Source organism: Rattus norvegicus, chromosome 2, assembly GCF_036323735.1.
Source record: "Rattus norvegicus strain BN/NHsdMcwi chromosome 2, GRCr8, whole genome shotgun sequence".
In the NCBI taxonomy this organism is placed as follows: Eukaryota; Metazoa; Chordata; class Mammalia; order Rodentia; family Muridae; genus Rattus; species Rattus norvegicus.
In genome coordinates, this window is record NC_086020.1 from 196,189,203 (window position 1) to 196,205,605 (window position 16,403).

The 16,403-nt window shown below is 40.2% G+C and overlaps 1 pseudogene; it reads right to left on the bottom strand.

Moving 5' to 3' along the window:
* Positions 1 to 16,403, bottom strand: part of Chia-ps1 (chitinase, acidic, pseudogene 1) — a 242,906-nt pseudogene that overhangs the window by 4,470 nt on the left and 222,033 nt on the right.

Consider the following 16,403-nt stretch of genomic DNA (forward strand, 5'->3'; position numbering starts at 1 on the left):
ATAAATTAAAAGCCATCCATGGTCTTTGATTTCATAATCTATTTCTTTTACTTGGTGTTTATCTCTCTTGCTGATAATACCAGTCCATCAAGTAAAGTTCTTTCTCATGAACTCTAGATCTGTATTTATCCAATGCATTCTGACCACTCAGACACGTCATAGTCACTAAGTTTAGAGGTACAGGAACCGGTTTTCTTCCTCCAAGCCTCCTCTTTGTTATATTTATCACCTTAACATATTTATGACCTCATAGTCCTCTAAGCCAGAGAGCTGGGGCTAATCTATATTTTTTTTTACTTAAACTTGATCCCCATGTCTTACAAATTTCTGTCTTCAAATGTCTCCTTATATCTGCCCTCTTTCTCTCAGTGTAAAAGCATAGCTTTCCTCTTATTGTCTGTCCCTTAATTTATTCCATTGGAGCTTTGCCTGCTTACTCTACAGTTTTTTGTGGCTAATGTTAGAGAAATAGGTCAAAACCAAAAGTTTGGTCTTGTTTCTTCACTGTATACAACCTTTCAGAGGATTCCCAATTGTCTTGAGGGAGCATTCCCAATTCTTTAACCAAAGGACCCACATGAATAGATTCTTGCTTCCTGTACAAACTCAGTATTTCTTCCAGTCATGTGATCACTGATCTCAGTGTCTTTATTTGTGACAGGTCCATTGTGACCGAATTGTGGACACCAGTGATTTTCCAAGATTGAGATTAGGCACTTCCTGGGGAAGATCTTTCTGCTCCCGCCTCACACAAACTTCTCTGGGTTTCTTTTGTACTCTGCAGACTTTTATCATATGGGTGTGCAGCTGTTGATTGTGTTTTAGTCTTCCACCTCACAGTGTATGTTCTTTTTCTTTTTTCTTTTCTGTTTTTACTGATGCACCACTGGTTTTATTTTTGTTTTTGTTTTTGTACATTTGCTGTTTTGTCCCAAGACAGTCTTGGTGGATGGTACATTTTTAAGAGTCTATTAATTTCTTCTAGATTATTCCATTAGTTGGCATGTAATAATTTTACAACAAGCTCTTGCAATGGTTCACATTTCTGAGGTGTCAGTTATGATGTCTTCTTTCCCTTCCCCTTATGATTTTGCTTATTTAAATTTTTTACCTGGTAGTCTCTTTAAAGATAATCACCTTTGTGTATGGTTTCTTTTTTTTTTTTTTCTTTTCTATTTTTCGGAGCTGTGGACCAAACCCAGGGCCTTGCGCTTGCTAGGCAAGCGCTCTACCACTGAGCTAAATCCCCAACCTCCCGTTTCTTTTCTTTTTACGTTATTATTATTATCTTTTTTCTGTAGTAACGAGTATTTCTTATTTACATTTCAATTGTTATTCCCTTTCCCGGTTTCCCAGCCAACATTCCCTTATCCCCTCCCCATCCCCTTCAATATGGGTGTTCCCCTCCCCAACCTCCCCCCATTACCACCCTTCCCCCAACAATAACGTTCACTGGGGGTTCAGTCTTGGCAGGACCAAGGGCTTCCCCTTCCACTGGTGCTCTTACTAGGCTATTCATTGCTACCTTTGAGGTTGGAGCCCAGGGTCAGTCCATGTATAGTCTTTGGGTAGTGGCTTAGTCCCTGGAAGCTCTGGTTGCTTGACATTGTTGTACTTTTGGGGTCTCAAGCCCCTTCAAGCTCTTTCAGTTCTTTCTCTGATTCCTTCAACGGGGTTCCCGTTCTCAGTTCAGTGGTTTGCTGCTGGCATTCGCCTACGTATTTGCTGTATTCTGGGTGTGTCTCTCAGGAGAGATCTACATCCAGTTCCTGTCAGCCTGCACTTCTTTGCTTCATCCTGTCTAATTGGGTGGCTGTATATGTATGGGCCACATGTGGGGCAGGCTCTGAATGGGTGTTCCTTCTGCCTCTGTTTTAAACTTTGCCGCCCTATTCCCTGCCAAGTGTATTCTTGTTCACCTTTTAAAGAAGGAGTGAAGCATTCGAATTTTGATCATCCGTCTTGAGTTTCATGTGTTCTGTGCCTCTAGGGCAATTCAAGCATTTGGGCTAATAGCCACTTATCAATGAGTGCATACCATGTGTGTTTTTCTGTGATTGGGTTACCTCACTCAGGATGATATTTTCCAATTCCATCCATCTGCCTATGAATTTCATAAAATCATTGTTTTTGATAGCTGAGTAATATTCCATTGTGTAGATGTACCACATTTTCTGTATCCATTCCTCTGTTGAAGGGCATCTGGGTTCTTTCCAGCTTCTGGCTATTATAAATAAGGCTGCTATGAACATAGTGGAGCATGTGTCTTTGTTATATGTTGGGGCATCTTTTGGGTATATGCCCAAGAGAGGTATAGCTGGGTCCTCAAGCAGTTCAATGTCCAATTTTCTGAGGAACCTCCAGACTGATTTCCAGAATGGTTTTACCAGTCTGCAATCCCACCAACAATGGAGGAGTGTTCCTCTTTCTCCACATCCTCGCCAGCATCTGCTGTCACCTGAGTTTTTGATCTTAGCCATTCTCACTGGTGTGAGGTGAAATCTCAGGGTTGTTTTGATTTGCATTTCCCTTATGACTAAAGATGTTGAACATTTCTTTAGGTGTTTCTCAGCCATTCGGCATTCCTCAGCTGTAAATTCTTTGTCTAGCTCTGAACATCATTTTTTAATAGGGTTATTTTTCTCCCTGCGGTCTAACTTCTTGAGTTCTTTGTATATTTTGGATATAAGGCCTCTATCTGTTGTAGGATTGGTAAAGATCTTTTCCCAATCTGTTGGTTGCCGTTTTTTCCTAACCACAGTGTCCTTTGCCTTACAGAAGCTTTGCAGTTTTATGAGATCCCATTTGTCGATTCTTGATCTTAGAGCATAAGCGATTGGTGTTTTGTTCAGGAAATTTTCTCCAGTGCCCATGTGTTTGAGATGCTTCCCCACTTTTTCTTCTATTAGTTTGAGTGTATCTGCTTTGATGTGGAGGTCCTTGATCCACTTGGACTTAAGCTGTGTACAGGGTGATAAGCATGGATCTATTTGCATTCTTCTACATGTTGACCTCCAGTTGAACCAGCACCATTTGCTGAAAGTGCTATCTTTTTTCCATTGGATGGTTTTGTCTCCTTTGTCAAAAATCAAGTGACCATAGATGTGTGGGTTCATTTCTGGGTCTTCAATTCTATTCCATTGGTCTATCTGTCTGTCTCTTTACCAATACCATGCAGTTTTTATCACTATTGCTCTGTAATACTGCTTGAGTTCAGGGATAGTGATTCCCCCTGAAGTCCTTTTATTGTTGAAGATAGTTTTAGCTATCTTGGGTTTTTTGTTATTCCAGATGAATTTGCAAATTATTCTGTCTAAGTTTCTGAACAATTGGATTGGTATTTTGATGGGGATTGCATTGAATCTGTAGATCTCTTTTGGTAAAGTGGCCATTTTTACTATATTAATCCTGCCAATCCATGAGCATGGGAGATCTTTCCATCTTCTGAGGTCTTCTTCTATTTCTTTCTTCAGAGGCTTGAAGTTCTTATTGTACAGATCTTTTACTTGCTTGGTTAAAGTCACACCGAGTTATTTTATATTATTTGGGATGATTATGAAGGGTGTCATTTCCCTAATTTCTTTCTCAGCTTGTTTCTCTCTCTCTCTCTTTTTTTTTTGGTTCTTTTTTTCGGAGCTGGGGACCCATTCACTTTGCTGAAGTTGTTTATCAGGTTTAGTAGTTCTCTGGTGGAACTTTTGGGATCACTTAAATATACTATCATGTCTTCTGCAAATAGTGATATTTTGACCTCTTCTTTTCTGATCTGTATCCCCTTGATCTCCTTTTGTTGTCTGATTGCTCTGGCTAGAACTTCAAGAACTATATTGAATAAGTAGGGAGAGAGTGGGCAGCCTTGTCTAGTCCCTGATTTTAGTGGGATTGCTTCAAGTTTCTCTCCATTTAGTTTAATGTTAGCAACTGGATTGCTGTATATGGCTTTTACTATGTTTAGGTATGGGCCTTGAATTCCTATTCTTTCCAGGACTTTTATCATGAAGGGGTGTTGAATTTTGTCAAATGCTTTCTCAGCATCTAATGAAATGATCATGTGGTTCTGTTCTTTCAGTTTGTTTATATAATGGTTCACGTTGATTTATTTCCGTATATTAAACCATCCTGCATGCCTGGGATGAAGCCTACTTGATCATGGTGGATGATTGTTTTGATGTGCTCTTGGATTTGGTTTGCCAGAATTTTATTGAGTATTTTTGCATCGATATTCATAAGGGAAATTGGTCTGAAGTTCTCTTTCTTTGTTGGGTCTTTGTGTGGTTTAGGTATAAGAGTAATTGTGGCTTCGTAGAAGGCATTCGGTAGGGCTCCATCTGTTTCAATTTTGTGGAATAGTTTGGATAATATTGATATGAGGTCTTCTATGAAGGTTTGATAGAATTCTGCACTAAACCCGTCTGGACCTGGGCTCTTTTTGGTTGGGAGAACTTTAATGACTGCTTCTATTTCCTTAGGAGTTATGGGGTTTTTTACCTGGTGTATCTGTTCCTGATTTAACTTCGATACCTGGTATCTGTCTAGGAAATTGTCCATTTCCTGAAGATTTTCAAGTTTTGTTGAATATAGGTTTTTGTAGTAAGATCTGATGATTTTTTGAATTTCCTCTGAATCTGTAGTTATGTCTCCCTTTTCATTTCTGATTTTGTTAATTTGTAAACACTCTCTGTGTCATCTCCTTAGTCTGGCTAAGGGTTTATCTATCTTGTTGATTTTCTCAAAGAACCAACTTTTGGTTCTGTTGATTCTTTCTATGGTCCTTTTTGTTTCTACTTGGTTGATTTCAGCTCTGAGTTTGATTATTTCCTGCCTTCTACTCCTCCTGGGTGTATTTGCTTCTTTTTGTTCTAGAGCTTTTAGGTGTGCTGTCAAGCTGCTGACATACGCTCTTTCCTGTTTCTTTCTGCAGGCACTCAGCGCTACGAGTTTTCCTCTTAGCACAGCTTTCATTGTGTCCTGTAAGTTTGGGTATGTTGTACCTTCATTTTCATTAAATTCTAAAAAGTTTTTAATTTCTTTCTTTATTTCTTCCTTGACCAGGTTATCATTGAGTAGAGCATTGTTCAATTTCCACATATATGTGGGCATTCTTCCCTTATTGTTATTGAAGACCAGTTTTAGGCTGTGGTGGTCCGATAGCACGCATGGGATTATTTCTATCTTTCTGTACCTGTTGAGGCCCGTTTTTTGACCAATTATATGGTCAATTTTGGAGAAAGTACCATGAGGAGCTGAGAAGAAGGTATATCCTTTTGCTTTAGGATAGAATGTTCTATAAATATCCGTTAAGTCCATTTGGCTCATGAGTTCTCTTAGTCTATCGACATCACTGTTTAATTTCTGTTTCCATGATCTGTCCATTGATGAGAGTGGGGTGTTGAAATCTCCCACAATAATTTGTGTGAGGTGCAATGTGTGTTATGAGCTGTAGTAAGGTTTCTTTTACGTATGTAGGTGCCCTTGTATTTGGGGCATAGATATTTAGAATTGAGAGTTCATCTTGGTGGATTTTTCCTTTGATGAATATGAAGTGTCCTTCGTTATCTTTTTTTGATGACTTTTCATCGGAAATTGATTTTATTTGATATTAGAATGGCTACTCCAGCTTGCTTCTTCTGACCATTTGCTTGGAAAGTTGTTTTCCAGCCTTTCACTCTGAGGTAGTGTCTGTCTTTGTCTCTGAGGTGTGTTTCCTGTAGGCAGCAGAATGCAGGGTCCTCGTTGCGTATCCAGTTTGTTAATCTATTTCTTTTTATTGGGGAGTTGAGGCCATTGATATTGAGAGATATTAAGGAATAGTGATTATTGTTTCCCTTTATATTCATATTTGGATGTGAGGTTATGTTTGTGTGCTTTCATTCTCTTTCTTTTGTTGCCAAGACGATTAGTTTCTTGCTTCTTCTAGGGTATAGCTTGCCTCCTTATGTTGGGCTTTATCCTTTAGTATCCTTTGTAGTGCTGGATTTGTAGAAAGATATTGTGTAAATTTGGTTTTGTCATGGAATATCTTGGTTTCTCCATCAATGTTAATTGAGAGTTCTGCTGGATACAGTAACCTGGGCTGGCATTTGTGTTCTCTTAGGGTCTGTATGACATCAGTCCAGGATCTTCTGGCCTTCATAGTTTCTGGCGAAAAGTCTGGTGTGATTCTGATAGGTCAGCCTTTATATGTTACTTGACCTTTTTCCCTTATTGCTTTTAATATTCTTTCTTTATTTTGTGCGTTTGGTGTTTTGACAATTATGTGACGGGAGGTGTTTCTTTTCTGGTCCAATCTATTTGGAGTTCTGTAGGCTTCTTGTATGTCTATGGGTATCTCTTTTTTTAGGTTAGGGAAGTTTTCTTCTATGATTTTGTTGAAGATATTTACTGGTCCTTTGAGCTGGGAGTCTTCACTCTCTTCTATACCTATTATCCTTAAGTTTGATCTTCTCATTGAGTCCTGGATTTCCTGTATGTTTTGGGCCAGTAGCTTTTTCCGTTTTACATTATCTTTGACAGTTGTGTTGATGATTTATGGAATCTTCTGCTCCTGAGATTCTGTCTTCTATCTCTTGTATTCTGTTGGTGATGCTTGTATCTATGGCTCCTTTTCTATTCTTTTGGTTTTCTATATCCATGGTTGTTTCCCTGTGTTCTTTCTTGATTGCTTCTATTTCCATTTTTAATCCCTTCAACTGTTTCATTGTGTTTTCCTGGAATTCTTTCAGGGATTTTTGTGATTCCTCTCTATAGGCTTGTACTTGTTTATTTATGTTTTTCTGAGTTTCTCTAAGGGAGTTCTTCATGTCTTTCTTTAAGTCCTCCAGCATCATGATCAAATATGATTTTAAATCTAGATCTTGCTTTTCTAGTGTGTTTGGATGGATATTCAGTGTTTGTTTTGGTGGGAGAATTGGGCTCCGTTGATGCCATGTAGTCTTGGTTTCTGTTACTTGGGTTCCTGCCCTTGCCTCTTGCCATCAGATTATCTCTGGTGTTACTTTGTTCTGCTATTTCTGACAGTGGCTAGACTGTCCTATAGGCCTGTGTGTCAGGAGTGCTGTAGACCTGTTTTCCTGTTTTCTTTCAGCCAGTTATGGGAACAGAGTGTTCTGCTTTTAAGCGTGTAGTCTTTCCTGTCTACTGGTCTTCAGCTATTCCTGTGGGCCTGTGTCCTGAGTTCACCAGGCACGTTGCATGGAGCAGAAAAGTTGGTCTTATCTGTGGTTCCGTGGCTCAAGTTTGCTCATGGGGTATTGCTTTTGAGCTCTCCATGAGGGTGGCAACCAGGAGGGCCTGCGCTGCCTTTTCCAGGAGCCCCCGTGCACCAGGGTCCCAGATGGCGTTAGGTGTTTTCCTCTGGAGTCAGAAATGTGAGCAGAGTGTAGGGTCTTCTAGCTTCCCATGCGTGTCTGCCCCTCTGAAGGTTTAGCTCTCCCTCCCACGGGATTTTGGTGCAGAGAACTGTTGATCCGGTCCCTTCAGATCCCAGCGCAGGGGACCTGCAGCTCCAGTGCCCCTATGTTCCGGTTCCCAGAGGCCATATACAGTTTCCTCTTGGGCCAGGGATGTGGGCAGGGGTGGGCAGTATTGGTGGTCTCTCCCGTTCTGCAGTCTCAGGAGTGCCCACCTATCCGGGCAGTAAGCTCTCTCTCCCAAGGGGTTTGGGAACAGTGAGCTGCGGGCGGGGATCAGCAAAGTTCACAGTGTGTGTTCTTTAAATTAAAGACTTTGCTTTATTCATATTTAAAGCCTAAACCCAATACATGCCACAGGGCATGTTACTCTATTAACACTAGACAGTCTTGTGTAATTGTTCTCAGAATTTAAGTCTGTAGTCATATAGAACAGGTGGTTTTATTCTTGGTTGTCTATCTATAGAATAAAGACCATAATGCTTGTGGTAATTTTATTATAGAACACTCAAAATGGAGATCTATGTAAACTTGATCAGACAAAAGCCTAGCATAGAGTGGAGCAGGAGTCAAGAAATTCTTTTCCTAGTGGAGGAATTATTGGTAACTGATAGCTTTCAGAAGTTAGCTTTCCTTAAGGGTGTGGTCCCTGATAGGTGAGACATGCTCCAGTGGATGGTTGTATACTCAAGAGTATAAGGTAGCACTAATTGGGGTTAGTTTTGTGTGTGTGTGTGTGTGTGTGTGTGTGTGTGTGTGTGTATGCATGTGTACGTATGTTTATTATACAAAGTTAGATGGATATGGAATTAGGGATGGATCTGGGAGGAGACAAGGGAGATGATGATATGATCAAAATACAATGTACAATATTCTCAAAGAACCAAAACATGTTATATGTGAATAGAAATCATTTTTAAGAACAATGTGATATATTTAGAATATAACTTAGTGAATGGATAGATACTCCATAAAGAAGAACCTTTGCTATTGCTAAGATATTATAATTCTAAATTCAGTTGAGCTTGAGTTTACTCTATAACCCCCCCCCCAATTTTTCTTGGAAGGAACAGACTTTGAGTCTTGTAGAGTTGAAGACATTTCCTTCTTTTCCTGCTTTCCTCACCTGCATCAGGACAGTGGAGAGATGCTTGCCCTTAGCTGGGCTCCCTTGAGACGCAGGGAACTGCCAGTCCAGGTTCACTCCATCAAACCCATACTGGTGCAGGAATTTGATGGCTGAGTTAATGAAAGTCTGTCAGTTGTGAGGAGTGGAGACCATGGCACTGAACCTGAGGGAGACCAAAAGAAGGCAGGGTAAGGCCTCTGTGATACTAATATATTGGAATTAAAACACTTTACAGGGCTAATTCCTTCTCTAAGCCTTTCACCTGATGAACACTTGTTTCTATTTTTTTTCTATTTTTGCCTCACCCTTATTTTGCAACCACTACTCTTGTCAGCTTTAAGACTCAGAATTTCCTTTGTTTGGTTATGCTCAACTATAACTATTCCCAAATTATTTTTGTTTTTCTGGATAGCCAGTTATTTTATCTTACCATGTTGTCTTCAAATACCCTCCAAGTTCATGTGCACTCAAAGAAGACTTACTTATGAGTAGACTTCTCCAAAAGACAAAGCAGTTGTATAAGACCTTCCTGAGCCCTTGTGCCCTTGAAATACTTTAGGAAGAGGCACCCTGAAATCAGTTAGCTAATGCTTAAATGGTGATGTCACCGAATTTCCACTTGAATTTAATCATATGATGCCATAGTAATCTTTCCAGTATGTTCTGTTTATCAGTAAGGTTTCTGTCAATTCATTGAGTTAACAGAATGAATGCCTTCTCTGATGTTGTGAAGTACTGTAATAGAGGCCATGCTGGGTTAGCTTGCTTTTGATAGAAATGAAAGAGTGGTTTTCTAGAGAGAACTTATGGGGCAGGTCCAAAGTCCCAGCCTCCAATGGCCAGGAGGGTTTTCAGCTGGATGTTCCTTAAAAGCAAAAGGTAAAGAATGTTTTCAAAATTCATGGGTCCCCTTATTTAAAGCAGCTTTGTTATGTAATATATTATTTGGGGTTGTCTTCACATGATAGGACATGCTCCAGCACAATTTTCTTTCCTTAACACAAACTTTCTCTGTGTTAGCATACTTGTGTTTCAAGTCCTGGTCTGAAAATCTGAATTGTAGAATTGTGGGGATCTTTTTGGGGAGGGTAGTGACTGATAGTAATTATGGTAGCTATAACTTAAAAGTGTAATTAGCTCATGCCTTATTCTACTGTATAAAATGATAAACATTGAACATTATTATTTACACAGCTTCCTTAACAATTAGATTTGCCAGGCTAGAACTATACACATTCTTGAGAAACTGACTATGAATATCATCTCCCATAAGAATTAATAAGGGCTGTGAGAGAAAATTTAAATTATAGGTTTATCATACATTTCTTAGAGATTCTGACTATGTGTGCCGGGCTTGGTACTACATTCTTTTTTCTAGTGGTTCATGTAGCATTGTTGCAAGAACTGCATAGACCATACTTGTCACAAAAGCCTGGAAAAGGAGTTTATTTCCAGTTGGAATCATAGAACATGTTTACCCAGTTGTACTCATGATAGTGCCATTACTATTGGGAGAAATCATCTGAGTCTCCTTTTGCTGATGTGGTTGAACTGAATGAATCTGGTAATTAGTAGATATGAGGTTTTATTTTGTTTTAACACAAAGAAGAACTCTATTGTAATACATCAAATCCTTCAATTCATGGGATCAATGTTTTCTACATTTGAATATCCTCTATTTCTTGTTTCTTGACACAAGTAGCTGAGGTTGTTTGGGGTTCTCGCTCCCCATTAACTTCCCAAAGAGGACAAAGAAAGAAGAAATATAGCCCTTGTTTTTCACATGCTATCTATTGCAGTGATGTGACACATTGTCTACATCCTTGCTACTAAACACATAGCTCCTAGACCAGAAGGATCAGCATCATGTATCAGATGCTTACTAGAAAGGCACCATATTTTCTGCAAGAAGAATAACAAAATAGACTGATGTCTCACACCACATTAAAAAATCAACTCAGTGACTAAACAGCCAAACACAAGACTTGAGATTATGAATCTTCTAGAAAAAAGAATAAGGAGAGCCCTCTGAGAGTGGTCTGGGCAGTGGCTTTTAAATATGGTCTCCAAAGCACAGACAACAATTCCAAGAATAAATTGTGAAAAGCTTCTGAGGAGAAAAATAACAGAATCAAAATATGAACTCAGGATTGTTCTTGTATTGGGTTTTTGATGTTTTGAGAAAACTTAAAATTGGGAGGGTGGTAAGGGGATCTTGATGGACTTGGAGAAAGGAAAGTATATGATTAAAATATATTTAAATTTAAAATTTGATTTCCCAAGTGGTTGTACAAGTTTGCACTCCTTCCCGCAATGAAGTGTTCTCCTCCTTCCACATTCCATTCAAGATTCTTCTGTTGAAAATTCTCTGTTTAGCTCTGTACTCCATTTTAAAATTGGCTTATTTGAGTTGTTGTTGTCTAAAATTTTGAGTAGTTTCTAAATTTTGGATATTAGTCCTCTGTTGGATGCAGTGTTGGTGAAGACTCTCAATCTGTAGGCTGAAGTTTTGTTTTATTGACAGTATCCTTTGCCTTATATAAGATTTGCAGTTTCATTACACCTCATTTATCAATTATTGTTCTTATCAGGAAATTGTCTCCTGTTGTGGCATCTCCAGGATTTGACATTGACTCAGGATAATGAGGCACCCGAGAATCAATGGGAATGACCTTAACTGTGACTCACAACATTGGGGATACGGATCCTGAAGAGGTCACCTCCTGTAGCCAAGCAGGAACTCCAGAGGATCAATAGAGACACCAACCCAGCTACAAAATTTTCAACCCCAACTTTATCCTGTCTACAAGAAATGACACTATTAATGATACTCTGTTATGCTTGCAAAGAGGAGTACATTGCCTTCTAAGAGACTCTACCCAGCAGCTGACTCAGATAGAGACACCCACAACCTATAAGTGAATGGAGCTTGGAAGGATCTTATGGAAGAATACGGGGAAGGATTGTGGCCCCAAAGGGGATAGGAACTACATAAGAAGACCAACAGAGCCAACTAACCTGAACCCTTGGGGGCTCAGAGAGACTGAACCACCAACCAACAGGGGTTGGATCTAGGTCTCCCTGCGCACATGTAGCAGATGTGCAACTGTGCAGCTTGATGTTCATGTGGGTCCTGAACTACTGAAGCTGGTACTATTCCAAAAGCTGTTGCCTGTATGTGGGTTATGTTCTACTAGCTGGGCTGTCTTGTCTGGCCTTAGTGGGAGATGAAGCACCTAGTCTTATAAAGAGTTGATGTGGCCCTTGGGCAGCACCCCGCGAGGGCCCTGGGGCAGCACCCCGCGAGCAAACTTGAGCCTCGGGACCACAGGTAAGACCAACTTGTCTGCTGCAAGAGAGCTGCCTGTTGAGATCAGGACACACAGAGGCAGAGTTCATATAGGACCGGGCACGTCCTGTGTTTGCCGGAGGTCCCACGCCCGCGGATCCCGGGCCCGCAGCAGCTCTCTGCTCCCAGACCCTGTGGGAAAGAGACCTCAGCGCCTGATCAGGTGGGCACTCCTGAGGCTGCAGAGCAGAAGAGACCACCAACACTGCCCACCCCTGGCCACATCCCTGGCCCAAGAGGAAACTGTATAAGGCCTCTGGGCTCCCGTGGGGGAGGGCCCAGGAGCGGCAGGACCCCTGCCTGAGACACCACCGGAACCTGAGGGAAACAGACCGGATAAACAGTTCTCTGCACCCTAAACCCCGTGGGAGGGAGAGCTGAACCTTCAGAGAGGCAGACAAGCCTGGGAAACCAGAAGAGACTGCTCTCTGTACATCTCGGATGCCAGAGGAAAACACCAAAGGCCATCTGGAACCCTGGTGCACTGAAGCTCCCGGAAGGGGCGGCACAGGTCTTCCTGGTTGCTGCCGCCGCAGAGAGCCCTTGGGCAGCACCCCGCGAGCAAACTTGAGCCTCGGGACCACAGGTAAGACCAACTTGTCTGCTGCAAGAAAGCTGCCTGGTGAACTCAAGACACAGGCCCACAGGAACAGCTGAAGACCTGTAGAGAGGAAAAACTACACGCCCGAAAGCAGAACACTCTGTCCCCATAACTGACTGAAAGAGAGGAAAACAGGTCTACAGCACTCCTGACACACAGGCTTATAGAACAGTCTAGCCACTGTCAGAAATAGCAGAACAAAGTAACAATAGAGACAATCTGATGGCGAGAGGCAAGCGCAGGAACCCAAGCAACAGAAACCAAGACTACATGCCATCATCGGAGCCCAATTCTCCCACCAAAACAAACATGGAATATCCAAACACACCAGAAAAGCAAGATCTAGTTTCAAAATCATATTTGATCATGATGCTGGAGGACTTCAAGAAAGACATGAACACACTTAGGGAAACACAGGAAAACATCAATAAACAAGTAGAAGCCTACAGAGAGGAATCGCAAAAATCCCTGAAAGAATTCCAGGAAAACACAATCAAACAGTTGAAGGAATTAAAAATGGAAATAGAAGCAATCAAGAAAGAACACATGGAAACAAACCCTGGATATAGAAAACCAAAAGAAGAGACAAGGAGCTGTAGATACAAGCCTCACCAACAGAATTCAAGAGATGGAAGAGAGAATCTCAGGAGCAGAAGATTCCATAGAAATCATTGACTCAACTGTCAAAGATAATGTAAAGCGGAAAAAGCTACTGGTCCAAAACATACAGGAAATCCAGGACTCAATGAGAAGATCAAACCTAAGAATAATAGGTATAGAAGAGAGTGAAGACTCCCAGCTCAAAGGACCAGTAAATATCTTCAACAAAATCATAGAAGAAAACTTCCCTAACCTAAAAAAAGAGATACCCATAGGCATACAAGAAGCCTACAGAACTCCAAATAGATTGGACCAGAAAAGAAACACCTCCCGTCACATAATAGTCAAAACACAAAATGTACAAAATAAAGAAAGAATATTAAAAGCAGTAAGGGAAAAAGGTCAAGTAACATATAAAGGCACACCTATCAGAATCACACCAGACTTCTCGCCAGAAACTATGAAGGCCAGAAGATCCTGGACTGATGTCATACAGACCCTAAGAGAACACAAATGCCAGCCCAGGTTACTGTATCCTGCAAAACTCTCAATTAACATAGATGGAGAAACCAAGATATTCCATGACAAAACCAAATTTACACAATATCTTTCTAGAAATCCAGCACTACAAAGGATAATAAATGGTAAAGCCTAACATAAGCAGGCAAGCTATACCCTAGAAGAAGCAAGAAACTAATCGTCTTGGCAACAAAAGAAAGAGAATGAAAGCACACAAACATAACCTCACATCCAAATATGAATATAATGGGAAGCAATAACCACTATTCCTTAATATCTCTCAACATCAATGGCCTCAACTCCCCAATAAAAAGAAATAGATTAACAAACTGGATACGCAACGAGGACCCTGCATTCTGCTGCCTACAGGAAACACACCTCAGAGACAAAGACAGACACTACCTCAGAGTGAAAGGCTGGAAAACAACTTTCCAAGCAAATGGTCAGAAGAAGCAAGCTGGAGTAGCCATTCTAATATCAAATAAAATCAATTTTCAACTAAAAGTCATCAAAAAAGATAAGGAAGGACACTTCATATTCATCAAAGGAAAAATCAACCAAGATGAACTCTCAATCCTAAATATCTATGCCCCAAATACAAGGGCACCTACATATGTAAAAGAAACCTTACTACAGCTCAAAACACACATTGAACCTCACACAATATTAGTGGGAGATTTCAACACCCCACTCTCATCAATGGACAGATCATGGAAACAGACATTAAACAGAGATGTAGACAGACTAAGAGAAGTCATGAGCCAAATGGACCTAACGGATATTTATAGAACATTCTATCCTAAAGCAAAAGGATATACCTTCTTCTCAGCTCCTCATGGTACTTTCTCCAAAATTGACCATATAATTGGTCAAAAAACGGGCCTCAACAGGTACAGAAAGATAGAAATAATCCCATGCGTGCTATCGGACCACCACGGCCTAAAACTGGTCTTCAATAACAATAAGGGAAGAATGCCCACATATACGTGGAAATTGAACAATGCTCTACTCAATGATAACCTGGTCAAGGAAGAAATAAAGAAAGAAATTAAAAACTTTTTAGAATTTAATGAAAATGAAGATACAACATACTCAAACTTATGGGACACAATGAAAGCTGTGCTAAGAGGAAAACTCATAGCGCTGAGTGCCTGCAGAAAAAAACAGGAAAGAGCATATGTCAGCAGCTTGACAGCACACCTAAAAGCTCTAGAACAAAAAGAAGCAAATACACCCAGGAGGAGTAGAAGGCAGGAAATAATCAAACTCAGAGCTGAAATCAACCAAGTAGAAACAAAAAGGACCATAGAAAGAATCAACAGAACCAAAAGTTGGTTCTTTGAGAAAATCAAGAAGATAGATAAACCCTTAGCCAGACTAACGAGAGGACACAGAGAGTGTGTCCAAATTAACAAAATCGGAAATGAAAAGGGAGACATAACTACAGATTCAGAGGAAATTCAAAAAATCATCAGATCTTACTACAAAAACCTATATTCAACAAAACTTGAAAATCTTCAGGAAATGGACAATTTCCTAGACAGATACCAGGTATCGAAGTTAAATCAGGAACAGATAAACCAGTTAAACAACCCCATAACTCCTAAGGAAATAGAAGCAGTCATTAAAGGTCTCCCAACAAAAAAGAGCCCAGGTCCAGACGGGTTTAGTGCAGAATTCTATCAAACCTTCATAGAAGACCTCATAGCAATATTATCCAAACTATTCCACAAAGTTGAAACAGATGGATCACTACCGAATACCTTCTACGAAGCCACAATTACTCTTATACCTAAACCACACAAAGACACAACAAAGAAAGAGAACTTCAGACCAATTTCCCTTATGAATATCGACGCAAAAATACTCAACAAAATTCTGGCAAACCGAATCCAAGAGCACATCAAAACAATCATCCACCATGATCAAGTAGGCTTCATCCCAGGCATGCAGGGATGGTTTAATATACGGAAAACCATCAACGTGATCCATTATATAAACAAACTGAAAGAACAAAACCACATGATCATTTCATTAGATGCTGAGAAAGCATTTGACAAAATTCAACACCCCTTCATGATAAAAGTCCTGGAAAGAATAGGAATTCAAGGCCCATTCCTGAACATGGTAAAAGCCATATCCAGCAATCCAGTTGCTAACATTAAACTAAATGGAGAGAAACTTGAAGCAATCCCACTAAAATCAGGGACTAGACAAGGCTGCCCACTCTCTCCCTACTTATTCAATATAGTTCTTGAAGTTCTAGCCAGAGCAATCAGACAACAAAAGGAGGTCAAGGGGATACAGATCGGAAAAGAAGAAGTCAAAATATCACTATTTGCAGATGATATGATAGTATATTTAAGTGATCCCAAAAGTTCCACCAGAGAACTACTAAAGCTGATAAACAACCTCAGCAAAGTGGCTGGGTATAAAATTAACTCAAATAAATCAGTTGCCTTCCTCTATACAAAAGAGAAACAAGCCGAGAAAGAAATTAGGGAAATGACACCCTTCATAATAGACCCAAATAATATAAAGTACCTCGGTGTGACTTTAACCAAGCAATTAAAAGATCTGTACAATAAGAACTTCAAGACACTGAAGAAAGAAACTGAAGAAGACCTCAGAAGATGGAAAGATCTCCCATGCTCATGGATTGGCAGGATTAATATAGTAAAAATGGCCATTTTACCAAAAGCAATCTACAGATTCAATGCAATCCCCATCAAAATACCAATCCAATTCTTCAAAGAGTTAGACAGAACAATTTGCAAATTCATCTGGAATAGCAAA